We start from the raw sequence: 16,603 nt of genomic DNA on the forward strand, positions 1-16,603 counted from the left end.
TGTCAACAGCTTGTTTTGAGTTTTTAATTCTTGAAGCTCTTATTGGGTCAAATGAAGTGCACGAACATGCTGATGGACAATTTGCACGGTAATACTCATGGATCCCACTGTATATAGCACAAATCTAATCCTAGTTTTTTGTAAGAGAGTTATGGTATTAACACTTAGAACAGAATTGTCGATGGTGAATTAGGGTAGCTCTAAGTGCATTCCATCAGTTAAGTTGTAGTTCAGTAGAGGTCGTAGTTTCACCATCTAACTAACTCTTTAGCATCCCCAAACCCGACGGTTTATGGCTGCAGCAACACAAACCTGCCATCTGTCCCTATCCTGGGCAAGATCATTGCAATCTTTTCCATTCTTACAGATTTATTTTTGGTTCAACGCAACGTTATCACTCCATCTTCCGTCTTGGCCTTCCTACAGGTAAGAACCCTGTAAACTCTTCTCCCTGGACTAAGGATAGTTTCCACCATCTGGGTATCGAAAAATTAGTTCCTTGTGACTCGCGAAACAATGGATAATTACAAGATTGGGAATTACTGAAAAACGTGTGTCACTCAAATTCAGAGCATTACAAGGATTCTTCCATACCGGCGACACTGCGAAAGGAGAGTACATTTTCACTAAAAAATACATCAGGATATAATGTTACCATAATATATCTGTAAATATTGTACACTGCCAATTCTGCAACTTGACAACAAATATATAATATAAGCATTTACAATTTGCTTCTCAGCATGATCTTCCCGATAGCGTAGTGGTAACAATGTCGCCTTGTAATCAAGGGGTCCCGGGGTCAAACACAATGATTTGGATCTTACTTTAAACTAGGTGAAGTCCAGAAAGCCTAATTGTGCATAAACTACACGTTAAACAAACTTTGTCAAGCTTTTAGCTTCGGGAAGTCTACACTACAATTCCACTATGTCAAATGAGTCCAATGATTCGTTTCAATGTCAGTCTATTGTCTATTATTCAAGGGGTAGGGAAATAGAAACGCATAACAGATGAAAATGCCATTGTACATATCGGGCGGTGAATGAAGCCAAGCGACCAGGAAACAAGAGTCATGAAAGAAGTGAAAATCAAGAAAACAGTTACACGAAATTGTTTCAATCTGTTGTTCGTTTCTGTTTTTCCTGCAGTGTCTCTTACCGTAAACGCGCAGTCCATGTTTTCAAGCAGCAGAACGGGAAGGAGGAGGATTGTGCTGTTGACATGGGAGAGGATTTCGAGTACGGCGAGCTTCTAGCTATCTTCAAGAGCAGAGGCTCATTAAAAATAAAAGCTGAATACATTTCAGCAATTTGCTTGTGGGAAAGCAGGCGGGTGTTCCTATCCACAGTTATATTTCATGCACGAAAGATCTTCAACAGAGTCTGTCATTTTGTGACGAGTTGTGGCAAAGCTCAGAAGTACAGTGTTGCCAGAATTCCTCACGTAACGTCATTCAAGATCATCGTCCACTATCAGTGCGCCATCTACCGTGGAAAATGAAAAGCTCAGCAAAGTTGAAGAACATCACGAAAATGCACGATTACTTCGTTACGGTTTGCACACTGCCTGTTAGCGCACGTTGATTGGCCAGCACAAAGGCGTCGCTAAAGTTATCAATAACACTGTGATTCACTCCTCAGAATCGAATGCATTGAATTTTAGTCTTACCACCAGGTGGCATGACCAATGAGCATGTTTGTGCAATAATTTATAATGCACTTCTGAAAAGTTAAATATGTTCTTACGTGAAACGTTTGATTTTCTACGAATACATGCAGTGCAATTATAATTTTGTCACCAAGTACGTCCAGGCAATATCACAGTACAAGCAAAATCACAATTAACAATGTATAAAACCTTTGCAACAACATTGGCTGATATTATGTCGAATTGAGTCCATCTGCATTATCTCACCTGCGATTCATTATAATACGCTACGTACAAATCTTGTTCATGGTTCTATGCACAATCAACAGAATCAGCGACAACATATACATATTAAAAATACGTGAGGAGTTAAGTGTGATCATTAGATAAATTCGAAATATTAAGAATTGGGACACAGAACCTGAGAAATTGGAGCTTAACTTTTCAACCAAAGGTTCAACAACCTATCCGTATTTCTGTTTATGGAACTTTAAACAATAAAACAACTAAAACCTTTGAGTCTTCAATTATAAACAGACTTTGAAGCCAAAACAGCGACGTCATTAAAAAACTACAAGTACATAAAAGACAAAAACAAAAGCACTGTGAGAGTTTTTGATTGATTTTCTCAAGTTGCAACAAAACTACACGCTACTGACAACAACTTAACTTCCTAATATATGGATTCGTTCGCTACTGGAAACAACTTAAGCTCGAGTTTTCAACCACTCGTTAGTAACTGTGACCAACGACCTTTTCTAGTGGGGTGAGAGTGTTTTTTTGGTTATATTTTTTTAACCTATCACTTGGCAAGTTCTTTCACGCTTTATTGTGTATAATTTCAGATTTCTCCAGAGGTATTCCCAAACTTAATGACTTTGAAATTATAAGAAAACTACCTTTTTTTTTAACTGAGCTATGAGGTTTAGCTAAAATTATTGGAACCTGCCTGCAACGATAAGCGTTTCGTTGTTTCCTATCTGTCATTATTTTTAAATCTGCCGACTCCGTGGTCGACTCTCGAACTCGCCACTGAAGTTCCGGGACGTTATTTGCGAGTGACCAATCATCAAATCATGACTTACTGCCACGAGGAACCAAAGAGGCAGAAAAGCGACACTAAGTAAAAAAAAATACAAACCAACTATTATCTTCCACCAGGCATCAAGATAAAATGACGTCTGTCCCTTTTCCTTACATCTGAGCTAAAGTAAAAGATGATTTTTCTGGTGTACAATTTTTAATTAATATTGATTAATTTGGTGTTTTAAGTCCACCGTAAGGCTAATCGGGACTGGACCTACAGTTTAAAGTGGGATCCGAACCACTATGTGCGTTCACCGGGTATCGAACCCGGGTCCCTTTGATTACAAGGCCACGGGGAGGCCCTGTGTACATTTTTTAGGACAAACAAATACGATTAAAACATAGGAAAATGACCGTAACCGAGAACATGTAGGTTAGATGCATCAAAAATTGTTATGACGAACGGGAAAACATTGAAAAACGAAGTAAAAAACATCCAGAAAATACAAAATAAAACTGGTTCCGATTAAAGGGGAAGGGAGTACTATTGTGCATCGTCATCAAGTTTCCGAAAAACAGTACCTTTCAACAACTTCAGTCCTGTTGACGACATAGATCGGAAACAATATAAGCTATTTCAATAAAAGGGGACAACTGTTAAAACAAGCACTAAATATTTCTAACATGACCGAAACAAAGAGTACATCGAGTTTTAGTAAATATTTTTCAGACTTGTGCATAATCACCCATTTGCCGATTGTATTATCTGGAAGTGGGAGGGGAGCCCGGGGAAATAACAGGTTCAAACCCAGGGCGTGTAAGCTCGTAAAATATCCGATCACGCCAATCACTACGTTCAATTATTCAAATTCGCACCCACACTGCAAGTTCAAAGCAGCAACGGGCCATTACCGAAGGAAAGGAATTCACGAGCTTCCCCCACTGCCTCTAGCCACGAAGTAACAAGCTTTTTTTAAAAATAAATATCATGTTGGTCACCATGTCATGTCAGATAGGTTCTGCCCTTTTCATTGCGGGCAGTGGAAGAATCAGGTGCGGAAACGTTCACGTGACTTTCCCCCCTTTCTTGAAAGATGAGAGGAGACCTTATGGTCGTCTTCGGAAATGACTGTCGCACGACGGAAAATGACAACGGAACAAAAACAGATAGGTTTACGGCTAAGAGCTCCAACTAAAGAAGAAAAAAGTTCTGTAAAGTTCTTCCGTCTTCTCTTCCAAGCCGTGTCGAGGGAAATTTCTAAAGGATTAAGGGAAATTTCTTGATCAAGTTCACCAGATTATAGATACATACATCCAACGGCAAAAGAAGTGCGAATTATCTGTCCATCACCATTTTCATTCAGTCTTCCACAATGTGAAGATCACGAATTTGAAATAAAAACGTTAATAAGCAGAGAACAACATCAACAGAATTCCATTCCTTAAAACCCCGCACGATACTAAATTACAAATAATGAAAATAACGATGAAAAATTTGCTTGCTATTATTTTTGCCGCTGGCTGAACAAAAAAAATTGGAAAACTATTTTATAAATGTATCAAAACTCAAAATTAATCAGAAGTGATAATTAAATACATAAGGACTCTTACACAAATCCCAATCATGGGTCAGACGTGAATGCTTCCCTGCATTTCACCCCAGTCTATCATCAATTTTCACCGATGTAATTAGCCGGAACAGACCAAAGTGATACGAAGATACAGTCAATCAATTTAGTAGTAATTTATTGAGTGTAATGCTGAATCATATTACTACATGTTTAGCATTTATTACAGGATATGCCAGTAATATCCACAAGAGTGGGTTGGTGGGGATCTTAACCCCGTTTGCGGTGCAGTCATTGTAAACAAATGAATTTGAAATGCAAGAAAATATAACAAAATGCAGGACTAGCTGTTTTATATATATATATATATATATATATATATATATATATATATATATATATATATATATAAAGACCTCCCCCTTAGGAAATTCATGGACACACCACTGGATATTATATCAAACTCCAAACCTTCCTTAGTAAGTAATGTCCTACATTCTGATCGTGTTCGCTGAAATTTTTTAAAGGTCTGTAAATTGAGGGAATTTTTCATTGAAAAAAGCGGGATATTCTGCTTGAGGGAATTTCCGCAGAACAAAACCCACCATTACCGACACAGAGAAGAGGACAGTTACGGGTTAATGTCTGCCATGACCTTCCAATGACGCCACGGCAAACAAGATGGCACAGTATGATTCTGACCTGATTCCCAGTAATTGCTCGGTCCGAGATGCTTGTGTGCGGTGGACAGAAATTGTCCCAGTCTTCTCCGCGAGCCACCCACGAAAAGGTCGCCACACAATCTCGAAACGTCTGATCCCTTGGTGACAAAGTTGCGGGGACAATTTCCGCCTCCGATTGTGGCCTGTTTCTAAAGCTGCTTTCACGTAGAGCAAATACATGGCCGCTAGAAACTTTAAGTGTCCTCCTACACGCTGCAGTAAGAATTTCGATTGTAGAAACATTTTAGACCATTAGCAAAAGATACTTCAGTTGCGTGTGAAAGCTACAGCGGTCTGATAACAAATTTAACCTGCAAATCATGTACATAAACTTCAGAACAAACAAAATCTCTTCTGGGCCTGTAATGTCAAAGATTGTGCATAGATAGTGTTGCTATTCTTGCTAAATTCAGAATTTGACAATTCTTTCGTTCAGATAAAACAATAGACATCTATATTCTAGACTTCAGATGGCAAACACGAGATAGTTTCGTGAAAGTTGCCGTCAATACATTATTAGAGCTGTATGCACTGTGAATTCACAGAATAAAATCTGAAATAAGCCTTAATTATATAGAACTGCGATCTATCATTGCAATGATGCCAACTTACACATTTCCCCCTTTTTGTTAAACACATTTTTTTTCTTCATAAAATAAGGAAATTGATACCACGCCTGTTCAGTTTTCCCATAATAATTACGCATATCAAAAAAATATGAATTAGTTGCATGGCAAGGAGACCAAAGGTATATAAATTATGATTCCATCATTAATTTAACCGATAAAAACATTACAAATATATGTGAGTAAGGTAATGTACACACTATGTCTATGTATAATGTCTTTGAATGAATCATACAAGTGAAGATTAATAAATCCTGGCCTTTTTAAAAAAAGGAAATTGTACAAAACAAAAGAAATGGTAATAGTAATTAATTGATGCACACAAAATTACTATTGTGCAGTCCAAGACTTTTTCATTAATTTTTCTCTTGAATCCTTAAGTGTTTCTAAGGATTAATTTTTACTTATGCTGGTGCAGAAGTTGTTAGAAATTAGTTTGGTGTTTTGTACCAATTCTTGTAGCTCTCAATGCGTAAAACAAAGAGAATACACATGTTGGTGGACAATTTGCCTAGTGATACTCGCGTATCCCACTGTACTGGTATATCCTGTCGCGATTGCACAAAGTAGCACGATACTGTGACTTGTAAGCTACAACAATGAATGTATAGTGAGAGCAAAACGAAGCAAGAGGATAGCGGGGTACTTAATTAATAAGCAACCAGTGGCATCTTTCAGCAAATGTTCACTTTATATGCCTACAAACGTCTGCCATCAACCATACGTAACTTATTGTTATTCCACTCTCTTGCAACTCATTCCGCTGCGAACACCATGAACGTTATGAGAAAGGAAGTGTTTGACACATCCGCTCCGTCTACGCCCATATTTAGCACGAGAATTCATACTAATATGCTTTGTATGTTGTCGGGCATTGGCACCGAACGCTATTATTGAACATAAAGCGGCAGACAGCTACAAGTTGCGGTGAAAAGATGAATGGTACAAATGCTATTTTTGTTCGTTTTTACCTCTATAGCGTAGTCACGACCATGAGGATGAATGGTGAATTGATGAAATAACGGAAAACACAATGAAATGTCAAATTGTTACCCAGGATTCCAATCCATGAACTATGGATTTGTAGCATTCCACCGCGGAAGATGGATAGTTGTACAGTCACGGACGCTTCTGGGTTGTAACAAACCCACTGGCTTTCAATGAAATCATTACAACCCAGAAGTGTCCGTGACTGTACAATCGGGATACATCAAAAGAAAAAGAATTGCCAGAAACAGAAACTGGGGAAAGGAATAATTTATTTGAGTTGGGTGAACACTACATATCAGTTCCCACTTTCCTTGGTCCTATAACGTGAACCTGCGTAAAATTCAGTGACGTTGAGTACATGTAGTGTTTCTCATAACTCCAGTGATAATACAATGTGTCAAATTGCCAAAAAATAACAAAATTGAAAAAGAAATCTACAGGAATGTGCATTTAAAATATGGAAAAAGTACTTTTTTTTGAAATTTCAAATATTTTCTAAGATGTAACATATCAACTTTGATAACTGGAAAACTATTTCTTGTACACTCCTGTTCAGATAAAGTGGCACATTATTCAACTGTTCAACCTGGGCCTCCCGGATGGCGCAGTGGTAGCGTCGTCGCCTTGTAATCAAGGGGTCTCGGGTTCGATACCCGGTGGAGGCACAAGTGGTTCGGATCCCACTTTAAACTGTAGGTCCAGTCCCAATTAGCCTTACTGTGCATAAAGTGGACTTAAAACAACAGTCAATCAATCAACTGTTCAACCCTTTAAAGGGTGCCCCTTTAGGTGAACAGGAGTGTACCTTTTGAAAACGATTTTCATGTAACAAGCATAGATGAACACAAAATACACTTGAACGTAATACAAATTTCAAATTAAAGTATATGAATTCAGCTAAAGGATATGATTACATTATGGGCACATTGTTTGCCCGTCACACAATACAGGGATCAGCCAGTTAACTAAAATAAAACCGAAGACAGGGCCCTCACAAGAAAATATACTATGTCTGTCAGTGGCGTATACTCTGTCAGTGGCGTATACTGAGTCAAAGATCTGGGCTATCTCTTATGTCACGTGGTCCTAGGCTATGAATAGAAATAAATTTACCAACTCTTAAGAAATCAGGTTGCCAACTTATAAGAAATCAGGTTGCCAACTCATAGGAAATCAGGTTGCCAACTCATAGGAAATCAGGTTGCAAACTCATGAGAAATCAGGTTGCCAACTCATGAGAAATCAGGTTGCCAACTCATGAGAAATCAGGTTGCCAACTCATGAGAAATCAGGTTGCCAACTCAAGAGAAATCAGGTTGCCAACTCCAGAATCGGCATCATCATCTCACTGATATGAATAATAATATTTACAATTTCTGATCGATTTTTCTACTGTATTTTATTTTCTAGACTTCAGGCTTCGTAGATAGCCTAGCTAGCCTAGAATATACGCTCCTGATGTCTGTTAAAAACTTCCTCGCTCAATTTTTAAAACTAATAAGAACTAAAACTCGGTCTCCGAGGATAAAATCTCCAGAAACTGATACTGTAAAATAAGCACACGTAAGGACAAACAGGCGACAGGACCCCACATAGGATTAGGCCGGCTATAGACATTTAACAATTTTGCTAACATAAATGCTATGTAAATGCTCCCAAAAATCTTATAGCAGATAGTACTTTTACACGGAAGCATTTCATGTAACTTTTCGGCTAGCTTTTGCGATTACAATGTATAACATATACAGCATGAAAAGCACGTTGAGTTACACCATCTATGCTGAGTGCACGGTGTTTACATTTGAAACAACTAAAATATTATTCCATACGTGCACAGTAAACGTAGTAAAGTATGTATTTAAGCAGTGTCATTGATTTGTACCTAATAACGTTTTATAAGAAATGTTATTCCTCCAGGCCCGTAGCTATCGGGGAGGGCTTTGTAAACCATGTCTTTTTTTTAAAAAAATGCAACAGTATTAAATGAAGGTAAATTATGTGTGTGTGAGGGAGAGGTTATTAAGTTATATAAAATTTATAAATGTGTATCATCATACGAATACTTCATTCTTCTGCATCTTTTAAAACATCACTTGAAGAGTTAATTGACTGATACTGAAATCATCCCTTACTCGCTCCATACTACTTTAGATTACACAGATATTTATATCACACACAAAATGCACAATATTCAATCGCAGTGCCTACTGTATATTCCACCCCCAGCCAAAGCAATGAAACTCCCCTTTGTTCCCATAACTTGGGAGCTGTTGACCTTAGACGCGGATGTGGAAGGAATGTGGATGACATCAGTCGCACATTTCTGTTTAAATGGGAGTTCGCAACCTAATTTTGAGGGGGCAGAATCAGACTTGGAGCCTAATTGTGAGGCGGCAGAATCAAACCTGTGGCTTAAGTTTGGAGTAAGAGATTCCAAAAGTTTTCCATCCAATGAAAACAGCGTCCAGGATTACTTGCTAAATAACTGTGACGTTTGCGAAATTACAAATATTATTCTTTATTGCTTTGCTCCTCACGTCATCTAACTTGTAAATTTTAATAAACCTGAAAATTTGGGGGAGTGCCCCCTTGCCTCCGCCAATTTACGCCTATGCTTGCAGCTACTTAGACTTCAGCTCATAAACAAGATGAGCGAACGTAATAGCCAAGTTCATGTTCTGTGGATTTATCCTTAAAGTTGTGAGCTGTCTACATCTTCACTCTTCATTGCAAACAACATATACAAAATAGTTTTACCTATGTCAATGGGGACTGATGGCAGTTCCGGGGGGGCTGTTTACATCTCACGCGGCTGCCATTACAACTGCACTCCTGACCTAGAGGTCGCTTCTGATTGGCTATGCTACGAAAATAGGACGGGTTCTATCTTTGAGAAATGCCATGGCATCTGAAAAGCCATAAGATTTCTCGCTTTACACGGTAGCATAAATGTAAGGAAAATGCTTTCGTATAAAGCGGGCGTTATCCTGGCCGTTGATCAAGGCGCCAGAGCCTCGTTGGTCTGCAGTTACCAGAGTGTACTGCATGGAAGAGTGGTCGACTTTCGGGTGCCTTCTCTGGTCACCTCATACTCGCCCAGCTAAAGGATGTGAATCATGCTGCATATTGTATTCTTTGTTCTCGAATTGCGTAGTGGTTGCATCGAAAAACCCACTTACGCACCAGCAGTCTGTCCAAATCCGGATTCTGTAAACGTCAGGGTCTGGGATAACCCACAACCGGATGTGCAGAGCGAAGAGAGAGGCTCACTGTCTCAAATCGTTCAGGACAAGCACGCTACAATAGATAATCCCCTCCCACTTCAGCTACGCCTTTCCTTAGATTTCTGGCTGCCTTTAAACACCATGGTTCTTGTACTCCGTCAGTTTTAGGTTACAAATGTATATAGCTAAGATGAACTGAATTTTTGAATTATTTAACGTCATATTTCTGTCACATTTGGCTAATCGCGACGATGATGAGCAATGGGGATCAGATAAAACAGAATGTGATAATATTATTGAGGGGGACATTTTCGTGATGTTATATCTAATTATAGCTTAATTTAATATAATCCATTTTATATAATAAATTGTACCTCTCTTTTTAATTTAAATATGAAGTGACATTCACAAACATATATGGATAAAATCACAAAAATTTCCACTGACTGAGTCCAGATGCCAGAGAATGGTTAACCTGCTAAAATGAAGCTCGTGGTGTACTATGTGAAAGAGGGGTTGACAATTGAGTGCAACAAAGGTCACTCCTTACACCCCATGAATTACACAAGAAAATGTACACAAAAGAAGTAGTTCTTGGTTTCGTAGCTCAATGTGCCCCCACATGTGCCATTGTTCCCATGGTAAACCATAGGAGCATTGCCCCAGCTTTTCTAAGGCTTGACCTAACACCCCCCCTCCCCCAGCTACGAATTTCCGCTTGAAGCACTGCATAATCCCCTACTGTATCATAACAAAGACATGCAAATAAAGCAGTAACAAGGCAATACTTACATTAATAGTAGTATAATTTTCCTTCTGACGCCGATACCGAATATGAAAATGCATCGTGAGTTATTCTCTGCATTTAGGTTGGGCCGCACATATTACGTTGCCAGAACGCCACTGGCTGGGCCAGCACGCTCATGCTGACCGAAAATTGGATTTTCACACCCAACTTCCAGCATAGTGGCTATGCAGGAATGTAAATTCATCGCAATCATATCCTTCGTACTTAAAATGCATCAACGCAGATTCAAGCTTGCACACCTTCAAATGTGTTTTACTGAATCGAAAGAGAACACGCACTTCTACGGCATAGTAAGTGAACTGCATGTCCACTAACCTGCATATCCTTGTGTTTCACTGCATCATTCATTCGAACAATTCACTGAACTCTCCTTAGTTTTGACTACGTGCTCTGAAATTGTTTACGTAGTTACCTGAATGAAATCTCTGACACCCAACAACATGAAAAAAAAAAAAACGCTCTTTCGAAACATTAAGGTGTAGGATGAAACAATTGTGTTTATGAAATTCAACATGCTTCGACCGATGGGTATATATTTGCTCTGAACTCGACACTAGGCGTTATTAAAAGTAGGCTACATGTATGAAACTAACAAATGCATTAAAACCAGCAAGACTCGTGTGTCATTATTGAAGTAATCTTTGTGGACTCCCCCAAACCGAGCATAGAATAGAATAGAATGGAATAGCGAACTGGATATTTGTTGTTGGGACTTATTTTCGGGTAGGGCCTAAAAAACAGCGTACTGGAAAATTGTTAGGGAATAACAGTATTGAAATTTATTATTTTCGTGTTGTTTCTCACAGAAACACTAAAATTAACGTAATATACTACATTTACATTACTTGCGACTAAGTATGTATGAAAAATATGTCATTTTATCCATTTATAAGTCACTTCGGATTGGGACAATAACATTTTTTCAGTGTTATCACGAAGTGTGCAAATTTAACATTTCCTGGTATTACATGAAAATAAGAACCAGTCAACAATCTTATAATACCGTTTTTTACTCAACACCTACAAATCTGCTTGAAAGACTGCTGTTTTTATTTATTTAAAAATTTCATTGTAAAGCAGTGTAATTTTGCAAAATTTCTGGGGGAGCCTGTGTCCGGTGAGGGCATGTCTACGAATTTAAGTGGGATCCGGGCCACTGTGTAATGAACGAGTCTCCGACGGGGATCGAACCCGGCACCTCTCGATTATAAGTCGACAGGAATCTGGAAGGCACTATGTTCCTTGGTTGAGTGCACGAACTTTACTGATCAAGTTCCTTTTTGTAACACCAGAGTAGAATAAGTATGTGCAGCACAACTTGGGATATAAAGATCTAAGATACCAATTTCCAAACAGCGAAACGAAAGAAAAATTTGACGAACGGCTAGGGACAGCATTAGCAACTTGGAAATACATGCTATATTACAGCACCAAACCCGACCTGCCTAACCTATCCACGTATACATATAATAGCTTAAATAGACAAAATTTAAACTGCCTAACATATTTTCATGCTTATTTCAGCTATTATATTAAATATGCCTGCGTGGATAGCTTAGGCAGGTCGGGTTTGGATCTGTTAGCATGTATTTCCAAGTAGCTAATCTGTCCCTAGCCGCTCGTAAAATTTGGGAAGAAGTTCGTAATTCTAACACAATGGCGCTGAAACTAACATAACCCTGGCCGATATTCAGGCAGTAAATATGTTATGTGCAAAGGTTATAGAATCGGATCCCTGCGTATAAGGGAGGGACGTTGGATATAAATTGATTGTTGATTAGTGGATATAAATTGATTGTTAACCGAGTTTATCGAGAACGCACCGTTGTTTGAGATTGGGAAACTAAAATCACGAAATTTTCCAGACCGGAGAAGAACACATATTTGTTCCAGGACAGCACCTAGCGAAATATCTTCTGCAAAACCTTGAACTTGATAACTTCCGTAGCTTTTTCTTGAAAACTTTTCTTACCGCGGGTTCAAAACGTAAACTTCGCTAGCCCGAAAGCTGTAAAATTTGTTCTTTGGCAAAACCACGGGTTTACACGGAGAGGAAATTGCTACTTTTTCAATGTCACGACCTATGCTGAAGTTCAACCAAACTGCCCTTGTACGGTACATACATGTAAACTTCCAGCTCCAAGCTGTGAACTACACACCATCACACCTTGCCTGCTGGAAGCGAAGAAAAAAGCAATTAGTACCGTGTGTTTAGCCCCTGGAAAAATTAACCTGCTACGACAATGAGCCATCTCAAAAACTAGTTTCGAGTTAAAAAGGTTCCGATAACAACTGACAGCCTGCGTATAGATGCCGTTTCATCGTTAAGCCTTAAGCTATTTTATTGAATATGTAGCGGGTCTCCTACCTGTTCTCTGAACCGACTTCCTTCTCCACGCTGGCCAAAGACGATTGCTAAAGGGAATGAAAATCACTAAACCAATCACTCTCACGTGGCCACCAAGGTATATACATCCATGTATCACTATTAACGATTCGGTCACACATTCCTAGGTTTCACTGCACCAACACAAGCGTTTCATATTACGTGAAAACTAGCATCTGGCATTCCAATGTCGTCACATATAATAGATGCGTGTAACAGTGCAAAAGCGTTAAAGCACCACAAGCCAACACCGAACTGGTTGATAACCGACAATGGAATGGAAACTTGCACGGTTAGGCCTAACGGAGATGATCGTTTGCGCATGCGCGTTCAGCGGCTGGAATGTGTCGTCTGGTATACCTGCAGTGGTGCAAACTACCACAAGAAATCTACACAGCTGTGAGGAGTTAGCATCGTAACGTGCTATGAACACCGCGTCAGTTTGTGATCCTGGGTTGGGCATGAATATTTATTCGTGTGTGTTCTTTCTGTTTTATTAATTCATTGTTATTATCCTAGACCTGCAGAAACTACAGTAAGATAACCGCTTCGGATTAATTGTTACTATTTATTTATGATTAATAAACAAGTTTAAATTACAACCAATAACATTTTCTTTCTTAATTGTTCAGATATAAATAATAGCTAACCATTAAAAAATCTTGTTTTTTAAATTTAATTTTGTTAGGGTAATGCTTTATTTTTAAAATAAAACTATTTTGGGTGTGTTCTGAACAATTTTGAGATGTTTTATTAATTTTCTTAGACAATTTATGCAAAATGTTTACCTAACCGATGGAAAGAGCTTGGACTCGTTAGGACCCTCGGCCATGGAAGTCAGTGGCTCTAACTTATATGGGCCCTTGGGGCTGGAGCCCACCCAATAATTTGCCTGTTATATAGAAATAAATTCGCAGCGCTTAAGAAAACAAAGTGTTTATCATTATGCACTTAAAACTCTCACAGCTGAATTACTGACTGTTACCAAAATATGTCATAATAATTTGTTACATGAGCAATATGATACTTTTCAGTGTCCTATTATTTACATTGTCCGGGGTCACATCGTTTTTGGTAAAGTAAGATCAATAGGCACTAAGAACTCTCAAAATAGGTAGGCATAAAGCACCGAAAAATATAAAATTAGGCACTACAATTGATGAACACGGACATATTTTTTGTCTGTCATTTTCCCGCATTAGGCACTCAAAAGCAGTTATCTGCGAATAGATACTCATGACTAAAATATGCCCCCCCCCCAAAAAAAAAGTCACTACAAAATGCATGTATTCCTTTCAGAAATAGCCTGAAACGGTTTTTGAACGTAAAAACTCACATTTTCTGGCCAATGAACAAAAAAGGCATTTTAAAGCAAATCCTCAGACATATATTATTGCATATTTTTTAAAAAAGAAAATCTCAAGAGTTCAGCCCACACACTGTTTTTCAAAATTTGGCACCACTGATGGCAGTGACTAGTACAATGTAATTGGTGTTCATATTGGTCTTATTAATCAACTCTTCAAAATAATACCGAATAAATGTATTATATTTATGGAGCAAGTAAGGGCAGAGTAATCGAAATAAACCACCAATTAACGTAATTTCCATGAAGTTAGTAGGAAATAACTGAAAAGGGGGGGAGGCTCGTCAGCAACCCAGGAAGATGTGTCGTTGATGCGCCACTGCTGGCTATTTTAGTAAACAGTAAACATGTATTTTGAAAATGCTCGTAAAGTCAACCGTGGGACGAGGAAAGGTGGAAACAGCGCATTTTATATTGTTGTAATTGGCAACACTGATATACAGGTTTTCAAGTTGCCGCATAGTTTCCAACCATAAATACATGACTGGAGATTTAGATTTCTCACTTTTTTGTGTGCGACTATTACTATTGTCGGGTTATAATCTCCAGCTTGAAGAAAAATCACGGGAAATGACAAGTTCCAGACCGTTAATTAGGTGGACGTCCAGTAGTTATCTCATTAAAGGTTGTTTTTTCTCCTTTCTTTGAGTCGATGGCACTCACCTGTAGGCTATTTTTAGACACCGACGCATGTGCTCCAACCCGGCTGGTGGGCATGACGAATCAAATCTCCTCTCCGTGGTGTAGGGTTTATAGCGTGTCATCGCCAAGCTAATTTCTGGTTTTTGAGAGCCAGTAAGTAAATTTTGAAGAATTGTGTTTTGTCGACAGCTAGAAATGAGATCAACTTACTCAGCCTGTTCAATTACAGGTCTTGCCGGCCTCCGTGGCGGAGTGGATAGCACACCTGGGTTCGAATCCCTGCCTGGGCATGGGTATTTGTGAGTGTCCGTTAATCCCTTGTTATCACCCTTCGATATTTATATTAAGTCATAGATTTATTCCTCTTTATTATTAACATTATTATTTTCCTATATTTAAATCTATATCTTCCTTCTCTTTTCTCTTTAACTTTTTCTTATTATATTCACATTTTAGAGACTTTAACTTATTTAATATTCTTCAAGAAATAACATTCTTTCTCACCTCTAACACATTACACCATTTTTTTATTACTAACAAACAAATATTATTAATTTTATTCCATTACTAGCACATAAATCTTGACTGTAAACCAAGTTTCTTGCTGGAACAATGGGGGTCCACATACAAAGTACAGTAAAATCTCGTTAATTCGGACCCCGATAAGCCGGACTTCGCTTAATCAGGACAGGCAAAAGGCAACAAGCAGAATGCAAGGTTGTAAATGTGTCTAGAAGTCAACAAGAGAACTTCACAAATAAAAGGCAGTCAACCAATGATGAAATTCTGTATCCCGCAGACTTTGTACTGTATAATGTATTTAGGCCTATGCCCTTTAAATACACCATAATAAACGTGTTTTGTTGCTATAAACGGAGATTTAATGCACTTCCTACTGTTCTTTTAGGTTATTTCAGTTAATCCGGACTTTCGTTAAACCGGTCAACTTATTCCCCCCATTAGTCCGGATTAACGAGGTTTTACTGTATCAATAATGAAGGAGGGGAAAAAAAAAGAGGGAACCGAAATTCCGCGGATCTGACACCAGGGTACTAAGCGCATACCTCTCAATGTATGCGGGTGGAGGTTGGGCGTCATGGGTTCTCCTTTTTGTGTCCCTTCATCACTTTCATCACATCACTCATCCTCATCTTCGTGATTAGCCAAAAGTGGCAGAAAAGCGAAGTACAGCGAAATCAATCAATCCTTTTCTTAAGTTGCTTATTCATCTGGTCCTTATGATCTTGTCAAAAAGCTTTTAAGACCACTTTATGCACAGAGTCGGCACTGGAGCTATACTATATGTAACTTTTATATGTACTTTGTATATTTTAAAATGTGTATTGTGTATATATATATTTTTTTTGTATAAATCTCCAAATGTAGCAAATTTACTGCCCACTGAAGAGCACAGCCGCCTGTTGTGTGCATCATAATAAATAAACAGGAATTTGAACCACTGTACAATGTGCTCTTGCCAGAGATCGAACGTAGGACACCTTGATTGCAGGTGATAGCATTAGATCTACACCATCGGGGAAGCTCGCCACGCGATTTTGTAGCAATTTGGTTTCCAGTTATATATTTGCCTTAAT

General features: G+C 38.5%; 1 protein-coding gene across 2 annotated transcripts in view; it reads right to left on the reverse strand.

The window, feature by feature from the left end:
- The window catches only part of Shrm (shroom), a 510,449-nt gene that overhangs the window by 239,093 nt on the left and 254,753 nt on the right, over positions 1-16,603 (reverse strand). Inside the window, exon 1 of one of the 2 annotated variants that reach the window (XM_083126365.1) lies at positions 12,983-13,255. The exons of the other annotated variant lie outside the window; for it this stretch is intronic. The gene's annotated coding sequence lies outside the window, so the exon portion shown is untranslated. Of the gene's footprint in view, positions 1-12,982; positions 13,256-16,603 lie in introns of those variants that run through there. 2 annotated transcript variants of the gene reach the window in all.

The sequence above is a fragment of the Lepisma saccharinum genome, chromosome 8 (genome assembly GCF_977018435.1).
Source record: "Lepisma saccharinum chromosome 8, izLepSacc3.1, whole genome shotgun sequence".
NCBI classification, from domain to species: domain Eukaryota; kingdom Metazoa; phylum Arthropoda; class Insecta; order Zygentoma; family Lepismatidae; genus Lepisma; species Lepisma saccharinum.